The following is a 19,436-nucleotide window of genomic DNA, read 5'->3' as shown; positions in this document are numbered from 1 at the left end:
GAGATAAACACAACATTATTATTATTTTTTTTAATCAAGACCTTTATCGTAATTAGTAATCAAGGCATTAATCGCGGTGTTTGTAAACCTAACGAATTTTGTTGTTCAAGAATGTACACACAAAATTTCTTGCACCCAGATGATTTTTATGAAAAATGCAACAAATCAAAGAGTTTCATGGGTGTCTATAATGCTTTTAATGCATTTTGTTCTGTTAATTTTTTTGTATGTAATATGATAAAGAATCATAAAATGTCATAAATTTATAAGCACAAAATTATGCGTACATAAGATATTCATTTATATTCCGGAATGTTTAAATTTTTTGAATAGCAGCAATGTTTTTTTTAAAATTTTTTTTAAGTTTATAATGTAATATTCAAAATATTTTTACACATCATTGACATTTTTGAAATTGTAATCAATAAATTTAATTTTTTTACTTAATTTCTTTCATAATTATTATGTTTTTACTTAATTTCATTCATTTTTATTATAACTTCCACAGTACTTACTAGACTACTGCTTAAAATATTATGTATTTTATCAAAATGATATTAAAGATTTAAAATTTAAAGTTTTCAAATAGAAATGAATAGAATGATTAAGCAACTGCATTAAAAAACTAAATTCTTTAAATGGATTATTTTTTTAAAAATATATATTGATAAAAAAATAGAGGAAGAAGATTTCAACATTTATTTTACTTTCAATGGAACTATTTAATTAATAAATACAGAATTATTAGTAAAGTTAAAATTTCTAAAATGTTCAAAAAGAGGGACAAAAAAAAAAAAAAAAAATGCAAACATTCCAAACAAAAAAAGTAGCTCTTATTTGTTTTAGCCTTAGTAAAAGAAAACATTCTACTGAGTAAGAATTCTTATAACATTAATTGAATTATTGATCTGAAATAAAGTAAATTTTCAAAGAATTATTTCATCTAAATTTATAAATGTATATAAATAAAAGAAGTGGGTATAAAACTGCAATTCATTCTCAAGAAAGTATTTTATTTAGGATTGGAGAAAAAAAAAAGTAATCCAAAGAGTACAAAATGAAAATAACAACAAGACAACATTATATAAATATATGAATATATATATATATAGAGAGAGAAGCAGTCTTATTTTCTTTTTCCAATAGTAGAAGAAAATATTTTGCTAAGAAATTTTTTTTATATATGGCTATTCTGATTAATTTTCGTGAGAGAAAAAAGAATTTAATGAAGATGAAGAAAAGACAGAAGGGGTACTTAGCAACAACTTCCAAGGTATTTTGCCCTAAACATACAATACATTGATCAAGAGAGTTTTTGAATCGATGGAATTTTTTAAAAAAAATAGTTATCGCAAATTTCATTCATCACAATACGCAATTGCATAAAGAATATTGTTTCTAAAGTGTTCAAAAAAATACATTGTAAAAGAAAGCAATGTACATAGAGATATATATTGTCCAATCCGTAAAACATACAACTGAATTCAAATTCTGTATAAAAGAAACTTGAAGTGGAATTTTCTGCAGAATAATAAGACATTGGCTAGACTAGCATCATTGCCATCCCAAGAGATAAATACAGGGAAACATGTATATTTTCTTAGTGTGCTTGAATATTAAATTTGGCTAGTCACGCCGCATCAGTCGAAATGACAATACCCATGCATAAAAGATTCTTATTAATAGTAAATACTAAAAAAAAAAAAAAAAAAAATGGATTCTTATTTTTATTTTCAGAATTTGGTACCTAAGGATAAAATATTATTTCTATGTATAATACATTCTGTTTAATTTAACTTTCTTCGACAGCAGTAATTCAAAGGTCCTCTAAAATATTTGATACATACTTTAAAGAAAGTGTTTTATGCTGGAAAAAATGAAGTTCCGTAATTGATTTTTCTCACAGTTCCAGATAGGCTGAATGGAAAGTTTCTATTTGAATTTTAATGTTTTGTGAATTCTTATTTTTTTCCCTTAATGTTCAGTGAATTAGTTAATTTGATTCCTTAAAAAATGTCATTAATTGGCAAGAAATTTGAAAATAAAAATAGTTTCAATAATATTTAAAAGTATGAATAATAAACTAAATATAAGAAAGAAGTTAAATTGGAAAATATCTATATTTTATTCTATTGCAGTGCTTGGTGGAAATGAATCAACATCATCTGATCCAACATCAGCATTGGTTAGTAAAAGTGGTAACAGGAGAATATCTTTCGGTACTGCTGCTAAACGCGTACGCAAATTCGCAGAGCAAGAGAAATTGTTGAAGCATTTTGAGTGCTTTGGTAAGACTTAAAAGACCTCCTTTTGTTATTTTCCAATTTAAAAAAATAAAATTATAACCATATCTACAATAATACAATATTCCTTGCACAGAATTCATTTTTCAAAAAATTATAATTGGGAAATGGAAACACTGATGATCCCATTCAGTCTAAGTATGTTGCAATGTAACAAGATAAACACAATATACCAGCTGATGGAATGTTTAGTTTTATTCCAATGTTTAACCCTTTTTTATTTTCTTTTTTCATTTACCCTGTTTCAGTCACCTCGATCTGTTTCCCCTGCATCTTTTCAGAAATATTGTCAATGAATTGAACGAATTATAGTAAATAAATTATTTTCAAGGAAAGATAACATATAAAAAGGAAAGCTCTTTTAAGTGAAAGGCATTAAAAGGAAATACAACAACAATGTGGAAAATCATCGTTATGAAATTATTTCAAAACTTTTCAAAGAAATTTTGAGAAATTTGCTCAAAAAAAATCGAAGCATTATTGTAAATATAAATTCAGGATTAATCGAGAAATTAATACACTTGTTCTTGGGAAAATTTTGATGCATCAAAATATCAAAAACTGCATTCCACTTATATCAAAATTCAGATGAAATCCAATGGAAAAAATTAGGAAAATGTAATGTTGAAAAATTACTCCAATTATTAATTTTTTATACATAGGAAGTCTACATACTGATAACTTCGAATGGATTACCTTTACTGGATGCCTCTTTGGATACTGGCTGTATTTAATATCTGTATACAATCATTGAGATATAATTTCATAATCATGCTGAAGTCAAATTGCTGACATTACAGCGGAGTATAAATGTCTTGCATATATAACAATCAATGTATGCATGAACCTTTCTAATGAAGACCAGTTTAATAATATAACAGCAATCTTAAAAATATATAATTCATACATTTATCTCCTAATAAACTACAGAAAAAAAAGAGCATATTACTAACATTTAAAGTGAGTTTAAATAGCAAAAGTAGTTTTTGGTGATTATTTGGTCAACATTTTTTAAAAGATAATTTGTTTGGAGAGGGCAGAAATGGGAAGTTAAATAAATATGCGTTGTTTAGAATATAATCATATTATAGAAAATATGGAGAAAAATAGTTTTACAAAACATGCATAGTCCAGGGTTTAAATCTGAATGGCCTATCTTGAAATAGAGAAATGAAGGGAATGAAATATGCTCTCTTTTATAAATACCTGCAGATTAGTTTCTTCAATTATATAGGCTTTTGACTTGCAAATGCTAAGTCCTGCTACACTGCATAATTTGGATGGTTTTAATTTCCTCATAAGCATGATGAGCTCCTAATTTAGATTTCCGGTATGTGCTGCTCATTAGGTGGTTTAAAACATCTCAATAGTAAGTAATTTGCTCTTCATCCATTATAGTATGAACAGAATTTTCTGTAGTAGAACTTCCTAACAAACTCCTAAAAAATAATTTCATCAATTTTATTAACATTTTCATTCTAGATAGTGAAAATGGAAAGTCTGCTGAACAAAAGTGACTTTGTACCCAATGTGATAAAATATGTCAAGAGAAAACAAAAATCCTCATTATTTGGAATAATATCTCATTCAACATGTTTGAGCCAAAAATCAGTCCTTTAGAAACACATGACATGCCAAATGAATGCAATAAAAATTTTAAAGCGATAAAACATTGTACTTATACTAATTTTATCTTAAAAAAATAAGCACTTCTAGTGAAAAAATGAAAAACAATTATAAAGTAGTTTTTTCTTTCTTTTTTTTATAAGATAACTATGAATTCAATGAAATAAATTACGTTTTATTAACTAAGTAAATGTCTAATTTTATACAAATATAAACATAAATACTACTAGAATAACTAAATATTTTTCTGCAACATTGAAAATAATTTTTTTTAATATAAGTTTTGTTTGAAAAAATTTATTAAAAGACTTTCAATGGATATCTTAAAGGATTCAATTACATAAATGCAGTAGTATTTGAAATTAAGTTGTACTGCTACTTTATTAAAATTCAATATCCTTGAGAGAAAGATTAAGAATTTTAGTACACAAATCTCCAATATAAAAATCATACTAATTTTATTAAATATGTAAATAATAGTTCGTGTCCCTTTCGAGATTTTTCCAAACTCTTTTAACTCGTTAAATTTTCTCACCAATAACTTTTTCCTACTCACTATATCAATTTGATAGTAATGAAGAGTTACTGGCTTGCCGAAACCAGTACATTCGCTTCAACAATTTCCATTTCTAAGACAATTTATTTTTTCGTAAAGAGATTATGAAATTAGTTTATGCCATTGGCAACAATTTGACAGTTTTGTTGATTTGGGGCTGATGTTTCTAAAATTTTAAATTTTTTTGAGTAATATTAACTAAGTATATTCTGCTATTTTGCTTTATATGGTCATAGATTACATATTGTGAAACATAAACTTTCCACTTCAATAATTTAATTAATGCTGAATCATGTTTCAACAGATGTTTGTTCATGAGAAACAATTGAAATAAATCACAAAATTTTCAATTTTTTTTTTTCGTTTTAAAAATAAAGGATAAAAATAACTAATAAAATCTCATTTTCCATATATTAAAATTACTGAAATCAATTACAGATTAGTTGGCCGAGAATCTATAAACTCCATGATAATAGAGTCTTTATATACTTTCCGATAAAAGTCCAATACAGAATGAATTCTGATTTTTCACAACACAACAAACCAGCTGAGAGCATCCCTCCAATACTTCCTATAAAAGATATTAACACCCTTCCTTCTCGCATGAACCTTGAGTAAGGCTGTGAAAGCCACAAGAGCAAGGATTTTTATTTTTAGAACCTAATATAGTATAAGACGACGAAAAAAAAAAAAAAAAACCAGTCTGTGAGTCTATTCTGAAATGTTTGGGTGGCCAAATGAATTCAAAATATGCAACAGAGCAATGATTCATTGTGTTCACTTTTGGAAGATCACAATGAATGAAATGTGTATTTTTCAGCATACAGTCCAAAAGTATTAAACTTTTGCATCAAAATTAATTTAAGTAACAATATTCAAATAATTCATTAATGATGAGTCATTAAATCATTTTGAAATATAACAAATGCTCCACAAACAAGAAGAAAAACACTAATTCAACATTAGTGGTTTTATTCGAACACATAAATTAACTGTAAGAAAAAAGGACTCTCATCCACCCCCAGTCTAAAGAAGGAAAACGAGGTGAAAGAAAAGTATATATTTTCAACATTCTATCAATATTTCAATAAACTGAGGTAAAACCTTTGCCACCGAATCTCTGGATTCAATCAAATCCGTTAAACATTGAAAGCAACAACACTGCAAATAAAATAATGTGTATGATATGCACATCTAGTGTAGTGTTATGTCATATATTTTCCCCCTTCATTAAAAGGCAAATATAAGAACATACATAAAAAATGAAAACTTTTTATCCCATTTATACAGACCATCAATAATAAGCAATTTTTAAAGGCCTTTAATCCCATCCTGTAAAATGTAAGACAAATATAATCAACTGTAAAAGAAATAACAATTTTAAAAAAAAGCAAGCCTTAAAAATTAATTATTCTGAATAAATACCAATACACGAATATATTACAAAATAAAAGCCTAGTCAAAAATAATAGGGGGGAAAAAAAATAAGAATTTACCTTTCACATTGCTAAAAGAATGGGTCATTAAAAAGCGTAAAGAGTTTAATATTAAAATAAGAGAAAAACATTAATAAAAAAGCTAGGAATTAATTCTAAAAACTAAAATTAATTTTAAATAAATAGTAATGAACGTAATGTGACTGAAGAGCTAATGTTTCTAATTTTAAACCAATGAAAAAAAAAAAAAAAGAGCACTGATATTTTTTTCAAGTTAAAAGGAAAAAAATGTGATCCTTATTCTCCACATCTATTTCACTCCATTTAAGAAACCACAGCAAATTATTAATAGTGTCGTTAATCCTTCAAGCTATAAAGGAATATGTTCCAAATCTTTATTCGATTGTGCCAAGAAATATATAATTCATTATCTCAAAACAAACAAACATTCATTTTATTCTAAATACAAATTATAGTTTACTTATACAAATAGCTTTACTGAATTCAAGTAAACAATTTTCTATTGAAAATTTTCCAATGCACTATAGGAATTATACCCAATTTACATATTTCTTTTAAAAGATCACAACAAGTTAATTCACAAAGTTATGTTTTCATGAGTTATGAATTCAAAGAATCATAGATTTAAAATTTTAATAATGGATAATGATTTTTAAGTAATTTAGAATACTTTTAGAAGGCATAGTCATAAACACATTTATTGTGCCCACTTTCGAGTAAGGGTATTCACAGTCATCATAAAAACATATGAATCATATAAGAAGAAATCAAATGCTTTTAAATACTACATTTGTAGGAGGCAGTCTTCAATCTAGATATATATTATCAGAACAGAATAAAAAAAAATGAAGTTTATATAAGCAACCCTTAAAACTTTATTTTTCAATAAAAGTCTGTATATCCGACATTAATAAAAATAAATTGTTAAAAATTTCATATATTTAGGTAAAGATTTTTTTACAAGTGCTTTTTTATTTATATCTCCAGTGAAATTACAACAGCATTCGGAGATTATAATAAGCGGAAGCTTTTTTCACAAATCCTTCAGAAAATTGTTATTCCTCTTTCCACAACACTAATTTTGATCCTAGAGCGATTGCATGAACTCCAAAAGTACATAGAATTTTATTTCCAGTTCTGTGATGAGTGATTCGTGTATCGTAGTACTATGTAAAAATGCGAATGTGTATATTGGACGCGATTTTGATAAAAAAATTTTGGTCTAAATTGACCGACGAACAACAGATTTAGTGCTAAGGTGCCATTTCAAAATCCATTCAAAGCATTTTCCAAGTTATTGGGTGTCCCTATATTTGAAGATGTAGACCGTTGGACAATCATCACGTTAACGCATTTGTTAGGAAAAAAGATGCATAAGATAAAGTTGTGTACGAAATGTCACGGAAATAGTCGTTTCAACTTTTTCTTTCTGCTAAACGGAATATAAAAAGAAATAGTATTGCGACCGTGTAAAAATACGAACTACAAATCTCGATGTCTGCCTGAACATATTTCAAAGGCATTTTGAAATATATTAGAAAAGAGGTGAAATATGGAATTAGCAAGAAATTTGCAGACTTCTACCAAATATTAAACGAAACTGAAACAGAAAAATTTCTGTCTCGTTGTCTGTGTACAAGTGAAGCACGATAATTACGAACCAGAAGATGTATCATCTAAAGCGACGATCCGTATCTTTTTGGAACCAAAGCGATCCAGGGGTTGACCAAATGTCCTTTCCCATACATGGTAACGCAATAGTTGAAAACCATAATGGCTTAAGTAAATTAAATTTGGTATTTGATCCTCTGATTACAATTGTAGTTCTGTATCATATTCTGGTTTCATTTCAGTGGGAAAGAGAAAAACGTCCGAAATACACATACAATTCTAATGTGCGAAAAAGAAAATCGGAGCACATGTGACATTCAGAGCGCTGCCCAGCATCTATACTTTTTTGAGCGAGGGTGATAAAGCCGCTACTACTGAGCATATCTTGTATTCACACGGAACACTTTTTCTATTTGTATATTTCTATTAATTTCATCCAAAATTTAATAGAAATACACAAATTCGGTAACGGTATAAAAAGAGAGAGGGGAGAGCATTTTAAATTATATTTTTGTAGCCAAAAGAAATTTTCAATAATCTAGTTGGGAAACAAATAACAGGCAGGGCATATCACCAATAACGCGTTTTTCGAACTCGAATAGTTATAAAACCGGAAGATTCGCCAATAATTTCTTCAGGTTTTAAGACGACTGCAACACTTTAATTTTATATATCTGGCATTGGAGAAACAAAACTTTAAGCTCACTTTATTGAACATAATTAATAAAACCGTCAGTCTTAACACAACACAAACACAAAATTATAATTATAAATATAGAAATTATTTTTTTAAAGTTATTTTAAATATTGACAGTTTCATTCAAAACTGACTTTTTTTTATTAAAAAAAAGTCTGAAATTTATGCGGCGACGGCGGCTGTTCGAAGAGCTTGGTGACGACCATATCATAATTTTTTGTCTAATCTAAATATTATTTAATAATCATTTTTTTTTAAATTTAAACTTAGATTTCAATTAAAAATTGCATTTTTGTGATAGTAATTTTGAATCAGTCATTCTCTTAGCAATTCAAAATTTGTTTCCGATTTGAATAAAAACGAGTCAACCAGAAATGAAGTGAAGACAATTAAAAGAGAGATGTGAAGAAGAAAACAAAAACACACGATTGAGAGCGAAAATTGAATCCATCGTGTCACTATTGTTTGCTGGTGCAGTTATTTGAACTTAATATCACCATGTATAAAAATCTAGTAGACATCTGTGTAAAGAAACTGCAGAAATATGATGATGATAACAAAATCATTGATCGTCGCGATTTACGTAAAGAATACTTCTTGGAAAATTGTTTGGAGAAAGCGCTCGTCGAGGCTGAAAAAGAAAGGAAAATGAAAGATGTGGAGAAACCTACGCAGGAGCGGGTCGGAGGACCGGCAACTTCTGAAAATGCGGGTAATTCCAAAACAATAACAGAAAGTGAGTTAATTAAACAAGGATAACTTCAGTAGCATCTTATCGCAAGTAAAGAAAACTATGAGTATGTTCCCAATTGTAAATGGATCCTACAAAGCGACAAGAGAAGTTTACTTTCTTCAACATTGTTAAATTCATTCAATCGCGGCGTTTTGGAAGGACTATTTCCTGCAGAAATACCAGAAGAAAATTTCAAGAGACCTGAAGAAAGCCGCATATATAGAGGCCTTCAAAACAATGAATCTGATAAAAATCAATACACTGTAGTACTCTGCCGTGATCTGGAACCGACTGAAGACCTACAAGAACTGACCTATATTATTCTCTAATGACTGAATTCACGTGTTACCTGAGATAAACACACCATCATTATTATTTTTTTAAATCAAGACATTTATCGTAATTAGTAATCATGACATTAATCGCAGTGTTTGTAAACCTAACGAATTGTGTTGTTAAAAAATGTGCACACAAAATTTCTTGAACACACATATGATTTTTATGAAAAATCTGATAAGTCAAATAGTTTCATGGATGTCTATAATGCTTTTAATGCATTTTGTTCTGTTAAATTTTTTGTATGTAATAAGATAAAGAATCATAAAATGTCATATATTTACAAGCACAAAATTATGCCTACATAAGATATTCATTTATATTCCAGAATGTTTACATTTTTTGGATGGCAGCATTGTTTTTGTTTTTTTTTAAGTTTATAATATAATATTCAAAATATTTTTACACATCAATGACATTTTTGAAATTGTAATCAATAAATCTAATGTTTTTACTTAATTTGTTTTATTTTTATTAAAAGTTCCACAATACTTAATAAACTACTGCTTAAAATATTATGTTTTATCAAATAATATTAAAGATTTAAAATGTAAAGTTTTCAAATAGAAATGAATAGAATTATTAAGCAACTGCATGAAAAAACTAATTCTTTTTAAATGATTATTTTTTAAAATATATATTGATAAAAAAAATTAAGGAAGAAGATTTCAACATTTATTTTACTTTCAATGGAACTATTTAATTAATAAATACAGAATTATTAGTAAAGTTAAAATTTCTAAAATGTTCAAAAAGAGGGACAAAAAAAAAATGCAAACATTCTACCCAGTAAGAATTTTTATAACATTAATTGAATTATTGATCTGAAATAAAGTAAATTTCGAAAGAATTATTTCAACTAAATTTATAAATGTATATGAATAAAAGAAGTGGATATTAAACTGCAATTCATTCTCAAGAAAGTATTTTATTTAGGATTGGAGAAAAAAAAAAGTAATCCAAAGACTACAAAATGAAAATAACAACAAGACAACATTATATAAATATATGAATATATATATATAGAGAGAGAGAAGCAGTCTTATTTTCTTTTTCCAATTGTAGAAGAAAATATTTTGCTAAGAAAATTTTTTTATATATGGCTATTCTGATTAATTTTCGTGAGAGAAAAAAGAATTTAATGAAGATGAAGAAAAGACAGAAGGGGTACTTAGCAACAACTTCCAAGGTATTTTGCCCTAAACATACAATACATTGATCAAGAGAGTTTTTGAATCGATGGAATTTTTTTAAAAAAATAGTTATCGCAAATTTCATTCATCACAATACGCAATTGCATAAAGAATATTGTTTCTAAAGTGTTCAAAAAAATACATTGTAAAAGAAAGCAATGTATATAGAGATATATATTGTCCAATCCGTAAAACATACAACTGAATTCAAATTCTGTATAAAAGAAACTTGAAGTGGACTTATTTTCTGCAGAATAATATGACATTGACTAGACTAGCATCATTGCTTTCCCAAGAGAAAATTATAAGGAAATGTGTATTTTCTTAGTGTGCTGCATCAGTCGAAATCCATGCATAAAAGATTCTTCATAACAGTAAATACTAAAGCAACCATTGTATTTGGAGTCTTACTTTATTTTTAGAATTTGGTACCTAAGGATAAAATATTGTTCTGTTAATACATTCTGTTTAATTTAACTTTCTTCAACAGCAGTAAGTCAAAGGTCCTCTAAAATATTTGCTACATATTTTAAAGAAAGTGTTTTATGCTTTAAAAAATGAAGTTCTGTAATTGATTTTTCTCATAGTTCTAGATAGGCTGAATGGAAAGTTTCTATTTGAATTTTAATGTTTAGTGAATTCCTATATTCTTCCTTAAATAGGAATTCACTAAATATTAAAATGGAAAATTCCTATTTTTTTTTCCTTAATGTTTAGTGAATTGGTTAATTTGATTCCTTAAAAAATGTTATTAATTGGCAAGAAATTTGAAAATAAAAATAGTTTCAATAATATTTAAAAGTATGAATAATAAACTAAATATAAGAAAGGAGTTAAATTGGAAAATATCTATATTTTATTCTATTGCAGTGCTTGTTGCAAATGAATCAACATCATCTGATCCAACATCTGCATTGGTTAGTAAAAGTGGTAACAGGAGAATATCTTTCAGTATTTCTACTAAACGCGGACTCAAATTCGCTGAGCAAGAGAAATTGTTGAAGCATTTAGAGTCCTTTGGTAAGACTTAAAAGACCTCCTTTTGTCATTTTCCAATACAAAAAAATAAAATTAAATCCATATCTACAATAATACAATATTCCTTGCACAGAATTCATTTTTCAAAAAATTATAATTGGGAAATGGTAACACTGATGATCTCATTCAGTCGAAGTATGTTGCAATGTAACAAGATAAACACAATATACCAGCTGATGGAATGCTTAGTTTTATTCCAATGTTTAACCTTTTTTATTTTCTTTTTTCATTTGCTGTGTTTTAGTCACCTCGATCTGTTTTCCCCTGCATTTTACAGAATTATTGTCACAGAATTGAACGATTTATAGTAAATAAAATATTGTCAAGGAAATATAACATATAAAGAGGAAAGCTCTTTCACCTGAAAGGCATTCAAAGGAAATGCAACAATAATGTGTAAAATCATTGTTTTAAAATTATTTCGAAACTTTTCGAAGAAATTTTGTGATATTCACTTAAAAGAATTGAAGCATTATTGTAAATATAAATTCAGGATTAATCGAGAAATTGAAAAACTTGCTCTTGGGAAAATTAATGCATCAAAATATCAATAAACGCATTCCATTAATTATATCATAAAATCAAAATATCAAAAAACGCATATCGAAATTCAGATGAAATTGCTTACTCCAATGGAAAAAATTAGGAAAATGGAAAAATGGAAAAATTAATCTTATTATTAATTTTTTATACATAGAAAGTCTACATACTGATAACTTGGAATGGATTACCTTTTGAGTTTACGAAACAAATAGAAGTTCCTAATTTTATGTTTAGAGGCACATACCATAAATTTAAAAGATAAGCTTTAATATATACCAGTTGCTTTTGAGGAATAGATAGATGCCTAACTTTGGATATTTTCTGTATTTAATATCTGTATACAATCATTGAGATATAATTTCATAATCATGGTGAAGTGAAATTGCTGACATTACAGCAGAGTATAAATGTCTTGCATATATAACAATCAATGTATGCATGAACCTTTTAATGAAGACCAGTCCAATAATATAACAGCAATCTTAAAAATATATAATTCTTACATTTATTTCCTAATAAATGCAGAAAAAAAAAAAGCATATTATTAACATTTAAAGTGAGTTTAAATAGCAAAAGTAGTTTTTGATGATTATTTGGTCAACATGTATAAAAGATAATTTGTTTGGAGGGGGTGGAAATGGGAAGTTAAATAAATATGCGTTGTTTAGAATAAAATCATATTACTTACATAGAAAATATGGAGAAAAATAGTTTTACAAAACATGCATAGTCCAGGGTTTAAGTCTGCATGACATATCTTGAAATAGAGAAATGAAGGGAATGAAATATGCTCTCTTTTATAAATACCTGTAGATTAATTTCTTCAATCATATAGATCTTTGACTTGCAAATGCTAAGTCTTACCAGACTGCATAACTGGGATGGATTTTATATGCTGAGCTCCTAATTTAGATTTCGTGTATGCACTGCTCGTCAGGTGGTTTGAAACATCTCAATAGTAAGTAATTTGCTCTTCATCCATTATAGTATGAACAGAATTTTCTGTAGTAGAACTTCCTAACACCTCCTAAAAAATAATTTCATTAATTTTATTAACATTTTCATTCTAGAAAGTGAAAATGAAAAGTCTGCTGAACAAAAGCGACTTTGTACCCAATGTGATAAAATATGTCAAGAGAAAACAAAAATCCTCATTATTTGGAATAATATCTCATTCAACATGATTGAGCCAAAAATTAGTCTTTTAGAAACACACCTGACATGCCAAATAAATGCAGTAAAAATATGAAAGCGATAAAACATGGTGCCTAGAGTAATTTTATCTTTAAAAAAATAAGCACTTTTAGTGACAAAATAATAACCAACTATAAAGTAATTTTTTCTTTCTTTTTATTAGAGAACTATGAATTCAATGAAATAAATTATGTTTTATTAACTAAGTAAATGTCAAATTTTATACAAAAATAAACATGAATACTATTGGAATAAGTAAATATTTTTTTGCTACATTGAAAATAATTTTTTTAATATACGTTTTGTTTCAAAACTTTTATGAAAAGACTTTCAATGGTAATCTTAAAGCACTCAATTACATAAACATCAGTAGTATTTGAAAGTAAGTTGTACTGCTACTTGATTAAAATTCAATATCCTTGAGAGAAAGATTAAGAATTTTAGTACACAAATCTCCAATATAAAAATCATACTAATTTTATTAAATATGTAAATAAAAAGTTGTGTCCCTTTCGAGATTTTTCTAAACTCTTAATTCGTTAAATTTTCTCACCAATAACTTTTTCCTACTCACTATATCAATTTGATAGTAATGAAGAGTTTCTGGCTTGCCGAACAAGTACATTCGCTTCAGCAATTTCCATTTGTAAGACATTTTTTTTTTCGTAAAGAGATCATGAAATTAGATTATGCCATTGGCAGCAATTTCTTTTGTCATTTGTTTCCACAAAAATAGGCAATATTTTGACAGTTTTGTTGATTTTGGACTGATGTTTCTAAAATTTTAAATTTTTTTGAGTAATATTAATTGAGTGTATTCTGCTATTTTGCTTTATATGGCCATAGACTACATATTGTGAAACATAATATTTCACATTCAAAAATTTAATTAATGCTGAATCATTTTTCAATAGATGTTTGTTCATGGGAAAAAACTGAAATGACTCAAAATTTTTAATATTTTTTTTTTTTTTTTTACTTTTGGTTTTAAAAATAAAGGATAAAAATAATTAATAAAGTCTCATTTCCCTGATATTAAAATTTCTGAAATCGAGTAAAGATGACTTGAAAAAAGATTGAGTAATGATCTATAAACTCCATGATAATAATGTCTCTTTATCCTTTCCAACGAAATTACAATATAGAATGTGTTCCATTTTGCCACACATTTTTTTCTTACAAATTCAAAATTGAGTGGAGATATTTAAAATTATGTATTGCAATTTTTTGTTTTTGTTTTTAAGTTTCTGATAATTATGCTTGAAAAGCATACAGCTATGTGAGATACTGCTTTTGTAAGACATGTAAGACATGCATTAATTTGTTTCTCCTTCGACCTGCACTCTCTCATAAATTATGTTCTATTAGAAAAATTACATTAGCATTTCCTGAAAAAAAAATATTTTTTTTTTTTGAATTGCAATTTTTTTTAAAATTTTTTTTGAAAAGAGTGAGAGAGAGAGAGAGAGAAAAAAAAAAAAAAAAAGAAAAAAAGTATAGTATAATTTTACAGATAATAGATGCATATAAATTCAAAAGTAGATCTTCACTCTAATAGATTTGGGAAAGAAAAAAAAGGGTTTTTAAAGCTCTGCTACACATATGAGACCAGCTGAAAATGTCTTTCCAATACTTAATTCAATAATCCCTAAGAAAGATATTAGCACCCCTTCTGGCATGAAAATTAGGAAAAATTCATCATGGCTCTGAAAGCCAAGTGTACATGGATTTTTATTTTTAGAAACCCAACGTAGTAAAAAAAACTGTGAGATACTCTGAAATTTTTGATTGGCCAAATGAATCCAAAATTTGTAATACAGCTACAATTTTAGAAATTACTTACCAAATTTCATTAATCTAAGTTGTGGCATTTTTCTGTTACAGTATTTACATGTATGCAAACATAAAGGCAGACACATAGTTAATTCGCTGACAGATCAGTTTCAAAATTGTGACATGGATGCATATTATAGATGCAAAAACTGCCAATCAAATTTTAACGATGTAACACTGCTTTACAATTTGAAATTATTGTGTTTATTTATACTGGAATAAACAGACAAACACTTCAGAGAAATGGATTTTATTTAAAATTTGATGAAAATCTGCTAATTTTGTGCAAAATTGTAGCTTGATGCTTTTATGTATTATCTTGTTCACAAACACACATAATTCCAAAAACGTTTTATTCGGAGATTTGAATCAAAAAGATTAGGAAAAATCGAGTTTGAGTTTTCACTTTGAATAGTTTGTATAAGAAAAAGTAAAAATGGAATTTTGTTAGCATTAATTTATCTTAGGTATCTTTTGGCAGAAGTAACAAAAGACCTATAAGTCATTTTGGAGTATTAAACATTTTGCTTTACTTTCATTTTTGGAAGTTTTTAATCATTTGTTGTGTTTACTTTTGGAAGTTCACAATGAATGAAATGCATATTTTTTGGCATTTAGTTAAAAAGTTCTAAACTTTTACATCAAAATTAATTTAAGTAAAAGCATTTTAATAATTCACAAATGACAAGTCACTAAATCATTTTGAAATATAACAAATGCTAAACAAACACGTTATCACAAGCAGAAAAACAGCAATTCATTGTCCAAAACCAACATTAGGGATTTTATTCGAAAACATAAAATTTATAAGAAAAGATTCTCTCCCCCCGCAGTATAAATAAGGAAATGGAGGTGAAAGAAAAGTCAAATACATAAAAAGTACATGTTTTCAACATTCCATCAATATTTCAATAAATTGAGATAAAACCCTAGCCACTGAACCTCGGGATTCATATAAATCCGTTAGACATTAAAAGCAACAACACCGTAAATAAAATACTGTGTATAATCGGCCCATTTAGTATAGTGAAATGTCACTCCCCTGCTTTATCAAAAGGCAAATATAAAATACAAAGGAATCATAGGGGAAAAAAAAATGTCTCAATTATATGTACTTATTTCATTCTGATGAATGTGGTTTTTGGCTAAGGCTGAATTGCTCCCTGGTAGTCTGTAAATATGGTTTGAGGAGCGGCCATAAAAGGTTTATCCAAAGTTTTACGGAAAAATTTTTGGAGCCATAGTGCTTCCTTCATAGCATTACACAATGATAGGTATTCTGCCTCTAATGTAGATAGAGCTGTTCTTTGCTTCTTGCTGTTCCATGAGATTGCACCTCCTGCAAATATTGAGATGTAGCCACAGAATAATCAACAATCAATTTTGCCCTAGCCCAATCTGAATTGTAGAATATTTCTATATTTCTTTCCTGTCTTGTAGAAGGTTGGTTTGACATCTTTGGTTTGTGCAACATAATGAAGTTTCAGTTGTGCAACAGCCCAACGTTCTTTACTAACGTGGTTGAATTCAGTCATATAGGTAGTAGCAAAGCCAAGTCAAGCCTTATTTTCTAAATACAGAAGTCCTCCTACAACTTGACAATCCTTAAATGCTTTTTCAGTATTTAACTTGTTGCCTTTCAATGCTGGCATGTATCTCATCCCTGGATCCAAAGGGGTTGATGCTCCTTTACAATTAACATGCCAATTGATTGCAACAGGTCTGTAATATATATATGCACTCTAGTCGAGAGTCATTAATCCCTTGATGGACAATGACCATCTCTCTCCATTTTGATTGACAATAAATTGTGTAGCTCTCCCAAGTCTTCTATTAGTCTTCTGTGTCAGCTTTCCATTTCTATTTCTATGTTCTCTTCCAATCTGGAATCTTCATCTGCTGCAACTTCATTTTCCTCATATTGAGATTCCTGGCGGTCTTCAACACCATGGAGAGGCAGTGTAACTGCACTTTCGGTCAAGAATGGTTTTCTTAAACACATCTCGATAGCAAATTACCTTCCCCTTTTCTTTAACATAAAAGTGATATCTCTTGTCTCCATCATATCCAACAAGTTGCCTTTTTGTCCATCTTCTTTCTTTTAAAATTAGAATATGTGCATAGCAAACAGACCCTATGATGCATATCTGTTTTATTCTGGGTTCCTTACCTATCCATAATTCATTGGGGCTTAAACTTTGAAGACTTACCAGTTCTGTTTAAAACATACACAGAAGTACTTAAAAATTCTGCCCATAAATATTTCAGAAATTCTATTTCTTCATTTGAGTACTTTTAAGTCTGTGCCATTTCAACAACTGTTCAGTTGTCACTTTCAAAATTACTATTCTGTTCAGGAGAATATGGAGCTGCAAGCCTCTGAGATATTCCTTGATTCTTGAGAATTGTCGGGTTACTTAGTTAAATTCTCTGCCATTGTCACTGGCAATTTCCTTCATATTATGTCCCATATTCTTGACATGGATAAAGAAATTTAGAAGCTCTTTGCTTTGAGTTTCTTTCATTGTTATCTTGAGTCTCTTTCATTTTCTAAGAGTTTTTACAAGCTGTTTGTCTTGGTGTCTCCATCCTACATGATAAAGCTGAAGGATATCACTAACAGCAATGTCTGTGTTGATTTTCTGGTATTAATATCTTCATATCAGCCTTAAGAGACTACCACCAGCATCCATGCTCCATGTAAAATTGTTTCTCCATTTTTTTTTTTTAAAGATAACAGTCCTTGTAAGTGGGCTCAAATTTACTATTGTGATTTTTATCTTAAGTTGCAAATATGGAATTTTTTTTCCCCGACTGCAAACATATAGCAAACATTTTCATAAACTTTGAATTACTTTTCATTTTTTACTAATGTCACAATATTCATGGTACTTTTATCAATGGCTGGTAGAGACATTATATTAACTACGGCTATGCTATTGATAAACTCAAATTTTCAAAAACAGCAAAGTTGTGACTGTTATTTTTGTGACTCAAAACATGTTACTGCTATTTTTGGTGACATGTTTTGAGGCACCATCGCCAATGAACAGACACTTGATATTATCTCAGCAATAAGTCTGCCCTCATCTAAAGCTAAAAGTATCAAATTTGTAGATACATGATTTGTTCTTTCTTTTATGGAGTTCGATATACCCTATCTTGGAAGTTTCCCATCAACAATCCACTTCCCGCATGTTTTGACTGTATGTCCTCTCTGAAGACAGTAATTGCACCTTGTTCTTTGCAACTTCTGATTTTGAATTTGCAACTTCATTTCTCTTTTATGAGTACAGAGTTTTATTAGTCAGTTTATCTTAAGTTCTTTTTTCTTTGCTTAAAAGATACTGACGTGACTTAAACGAAAGGCAGCTTGGAGAAAGAATATCCAAGATTTTGCATATTTGCTGTCCTCTCTCTTATTTTCTAGCCCTTCATTCAGATCATTCCACAAATTTTTGAACTTTGATAAATGAGCTGCCATGTCCTCATTTTCCCATCCAGATTTAAAAACTGCAAGCAGATATTAGACAACTGGTTGTTGGATGAATCTTTGAAAATCTTGTGCTGCTCTAATCTGTCCTCTGAAACATTGTCATATCTCATGACCTTTCGCAGTTTCTTCAGTCATAGAATTTGTAAGAACCATCATGATGCAATTATTAGCTTTGTCATACCTTTTACAATCATCTTGGCATTTCTTTTAAGCTGTCTCATTTGAATTCATATTTGGCTCCTCTGGTTTTTGGATTTTTCCTTCCCGACTTCCAAAGCATCTATATAGTAATTAAGGATGAATTTAATTCTATATTTACAAATCAACCAGTCACTTTTTCCTTGCAATGCCTTAATTTGGACCTTTTCTTGGTCCATTTTTTTTAATAACTGTAAGATTTCTAATAGATATGATAATCCTATATCCTAATTCTCTGATCGTTAGGCCTAACTAATGACAAACGTATCATTGCTCATATTCATTTTAAATGCTAAAAAAAAACTGGGCCGATAACTTGATAGCATCAGGGGTGTTTGTGGGACCCCAAAAAATCCCCTGAAACTTTTACGGACTTACTACCGGCATTTTGGAGTTTCGAGAAGGGGGGAGGGGAGAAATGAAAAATTACAATTATGAAGTATTGAATGACCTAATTATAAAAGTTCAATGAATTACTTTTTTTGCAAAATTAATAACCATAAACTTTCAAACATATAAACTACTACATTTTATGCGAATATTTTAAATTACATGAATTAATTCTTTTAAAAAAAATTATCTAATTTCTGCTGCTTTTTTTTATTTTCTGATGTTTGTGGGC

General features: G+C 28.3%; 1 long non-coding RNA gene across 3 annotated transcripts in view; it reads right to left on the bottom strand.

Annotated features, from left to right (window-relative positions):
• LOC129959093 (uncharacterized) overlaps positions 1–19,436 on the bottom strand; it is a 52,015-nt gene that overhangs the window by 23,021 nt on the left and 9,558 nt on the right. For all 3 annotated transcript variants that reach the window (XR_008783396.1, XR_008783395.1, XR_008783394.1), the window contains 2 exons: positions 12,901–13,120; positions 3,510–3,742 (listed from right to left, as the gene is read on the bottom strand). This is a non-coding gene — a long non-coding RNA (uncharacterized LOC129959093). The remainder of the gene's footprint in view (positions 1–3,509; positions 3,743–12,900; positions 13,121–19,436) is intronic.

The sequence above is a fragment of the Argiope bruennichi genome, chromosome X1 (assembly GCF_947563725.1).
Source record: "Argiope bruennichi chromosome X1, qqArgBrue1.1, whole genome shotgun sequence".
Lineage (NCBI taxonomy): Eukaryota > Metazoa > Arthropoda > Arachnida > Araneae > Araneidae > Argiope > Argiope bruennichi.
Note: the sequence above shows the minus strand (reverse complement) of the source record. Positions and strands in the feature narration are given on the sequence as shown.